The sequence below is a fragment of the Physella acuta genome, unplaced genomic scaffold (genome assembly GCF_028476545.2).
Source record: "Physella acuta isolate Inbredline_101_S28 unplaced genomic scaffold, ASM2847654v3 ptg000753l, whole genome shotgun sequence".
Lineage (NCBI taxonomy): Eukaryota > Metazoa > Mollusca > Gastropoda > Physidae > Physella > Physella acuta.
In genome coordinates, this window is record NW_026732271.1 from 17,591 (window position 1) to 21,556 (window position 3,966).

General features: G+C 37.8%; 1 pseudogene; it reads left to right on the top strand.

Annotated features, from left to right (window-relative positions):
* Window positions 1-2,929: 2,929 nt before the first annotated feature.
* LOC131950330 (uncharacterized) lies at window positions 2,930-3,065 on the top strand (annotated as a pseudogene).
* Window positions 3,066-3,966: the final 901 nt, after the last annotated feature.

Below are 3,966 nucleotides of genomic sequence, written 5' to 3' on the forward strand. Positions count from 1 at the left end.
GAATATTAGTGTTACTCCCGAGAGTGGACCAAGGTGTAACACAGTTCACATCGGTTTGCTCTCGTCTTTTGGTTGAATTAAAATATCTCGCGCATAGAACTTTTTTGTTAAGGGAGGAAACATATATTGAGTTTTTTTCAAGGGAAGTAATTTTAAAATTAAATGATAAAAAGAAATGGAAAAATAATAATATATTTTTAAGCAAAAACAAGTAAACGAATATTAGTATAAATTATAGAAAATTAAAATTCAATAAACGTATTTAAAACCTTTGGTGATTAATAACAAAATTTTAATTACAACTCCTACTAATTGTTAGCTTTTAGTCTAATAATTAGAAATCACTTATATCAATCAACTTTAATATTAGTACCGAGAAAACTATATACGCATTGCTGTGTGTTAGAAGAAATTTCTTAAGATATTTTTTTTCCGTGAAGCTTCTATATATTTCTTTGTAATCTACGATTACAAACAAACAAACTTACATCTCACCTTATTTTCACCGATGTCGTCCTCCAAAACGACATTTGAAAAAATTGTCACCGCCAGCAAAGGGGTTGCGCCCTTGGATGTTCCCAATCCTTTTCAGATACAGCGAAGTCAACCGATCAATCAACAACCCTCATAATTGAAGTGCCTGATGAAGAAAGCCCTGATCTTTTCTCGACTCAACCAACACCAAGTACAGTCATGCAGGTGGTCATTCAACCCATTGCAATCTTAAACGTTTTGTATAGTGAACATTTAAAATGACATGCTTCATTATAATATGGGAAAAATTGTATGCAATACTATGTATTACATGTAAAAAAAAGGATCTGTTCTTATTAAAAAAAAAAAAATTCTAAATGTAATCTATACCGATTACGCAGACTCAATCAACAACATTAAAACATACCTCAAACTAGTCGACTTATGCAGAGCGCAATATCCACACACAATACAAACCACCCACGGAAATAACACATCTGGAAATAGATTCCGTCTAGACAGAATTTACGCCCCAGTGAGCATGAAAATCAACAAAGTAGAACACCTATTCTCAACACTACAGTTTAGCGACCATACAGCAGTTCTGACAACTTTAAACAACGAACAAACACAAAGCAAACAAAAACATAACACATACTGGACACTCAATAATTCACTATTACTAGACGAGCGCTACACACAAGCATAAAAGACATAATACAATTTTACACACAGTCATCACCAAAATTTAACAAAATCCAACATTGAGACGATTTTAAATAAGACTTTAAGCGGATATCAATTTAATATGCTTGTAGCATTAATTTCATTAATAGGCTCGGAAAACCAAACATACCACACTCTCATACTAGAACAAAGCATACAAAATTCAAAACAAATCAAACATATAACGGACGAAAACAACCAAGAAACGACTGACCCAAGAATGATTTTAAAATCAACCCGCGCTTTTTATTTAACTTATCTTCATAATCTTTTCCCCTTCGTGCCCAATACACAAATGGCAGATAAAGTAAAGATCGTGTTTCAATCACCTAGACATACAGGGAGATAATGTGGTCAGTACTAAGCCTATCCGCCTTAGTTACCTAAGGTGCGCCAGGTACCCATCAGAGCTGGGTGAACTCACGGAGCCCAACAGAACTGAGCCCGGAACTCGAGACATTCGGACTAGCAGTTGAAAGCTTTGTGTTTAGTATTATAGCTTAAAAAGTGCACTCTTACTTTTGTAATTTAGCGCTTGTGAAAGCTCGTTAATAAGACATGCTTTTTCCCTACTATTTAGTCTTAGATGAAGAAATAAATAAAGCACCGTTATACAAATGACGCAATCCGTCACATTGTCACATGATCCGGAGGTCGATTAAACCACACCCAGAAGGACAATTCACCCCACCCCCCACTAATCCAAACACCCCACTCAACTTACCCACAGTAAACCCAATCACACCCACCGTAGATTTATTTATATATACACAAACACTCAAATAATTTCCTTTACCTACACTACAACACCAAATAATCATTTCTCCCACACTAAATTCTCCCACACTAAATTCTCCCACACTAAATTCTTCCACACTAAATTCCCTCACACTAAATTCCCACACACTAAATTCTCCCACACTAAATTCTCCCACACTAAATTCTCCATCACTAAACTCTCACACCCTAAAGATCTCCCAAATCTAAACACGATACAAAAATAGTCTCCACCAAAATCACCCAAACATTAAACTCCCCCTTACTAGATTACATCGCACACTCCCCCCCCCCCCCCCCCCCCACGCCATCCCCACATGGAACTAAACGCTGACACAGATTATTAGTGTTACTCCCGAGAGCGCAACAAGGTGTAACACAGTTCACAGCGGTTCGCTGTAGTCTTCTGTATCTGTCAAAATATTTCGCGACTTAAACTTTTTTGTTAAGGGAAAAAACAAATATTGAGTTCTTTTCAAGGGAGGTAATTATACAATTAAACAATAAAAAGATATTGGAAAAAAAAAAAATATTTTTAAGCAAAAACAAGTAAACAAACGTTAGTATAAATTATAGAAAATTAAAGTAAAAAAAAATGTTTAAACCATTGGTGATTAATAACAAAACGTTAATTACGTCTGTTAGCAATTGTTAGTTGTTAATCGGATAATTAGAAATCCATTTATATCAACCAGCTTTAATATTAAAACCAAAAAAATTTATAACTTTTTTATTATGTTAAAAAGTACACCTTACGATAGTATTTTACTATATCTCATTGTCCATCCGCCCACCCTCCCCCTGCGCCAGGTAGGGAGTATTATCCTATATAACCTTTGGTCTCACCCTTACCCTCCACCACCACCATACTAACCAAAGGGGACCTAATATACTACTCCCACATTAAATTCTCCCACACTATGTTCTCGCAAACTAATCTCCCACACCAACAATCGCTTCTCGGCCTTTTGGCTAAGATCAAAGTGTAGTATCTGTTATGGTTCTACACGGATCTTAGCCATTTGGTTGGTCAGCCCTTTTTAGGGTTGGCTACCGGGGTCGAGAGGCGGTCAAATCTACTACTCTAACTCACGCAAATCTTCCAAAGACCGCTGTGGGGTTGCTCCTACACATCCCTCGAACGCACATGCTCTCGAGATGAGTCACCCAGTACTTGTATTGGGTGGCTTCAATATACGAGCGGCTAATTTTCAATTTTCTTTTTTTCAGACTGACGACACCCATCTAGGAGAAATCTTAGGTGGGAGGTCTGTCACAATCGCCAATAAATCGAACTCATCTACTACGTCAAACGCAACTACCTCGTTCCCAACAAACTCACTACCACTCTGACGACACCCACCTAGGAGAAATCTTAGGTGGGAGGCCTCCGTCAAACACTAGCAAATCAACTAACCATCTCTCAAGATCAACCACTCAACTTACCTAAAATAAACAATCGCCAACAGCTTTACTTCGACCACTTCCAACACTTCACCAAGCTCAAAACCATCGACTCAGCAACCAGAGGCGTAGCGACCCCTCCCGGCGCCCGGGGCGAACTTTCAGTTAGGCGCCCCCCATATATATATATATATATATATATATATATATATATATATATATTTATATGCGCGTGTGTTTGTGTGTGCGACAGTCTGGAAAAAATTAACAATTACGCTGATTGTCGTTTCCTAAAACTTCACTGGATGCCAATTAAATTCACCTTAAGATGCCGAAACAAATAAAAAGTAGAAAATCAAAAGAGCTTAGAACAGTGGGCTCCATCGAACCCGAGAGGATCGGTAATTCAGTCTCAGGGCTTTCGCGGAGGTCAAGACACACAGCCGACTCAAAGGATTCACGATCGGATTTTGTCATTGTGGACGATTAAGGAGGGTTCGGTGATTGCGCATATGAAACTGGTGGGGTTCGGTACTCCAAAAAATTAAGAACCACTGCTTTAGAGTGTATTTTGTAGAAGGTGCA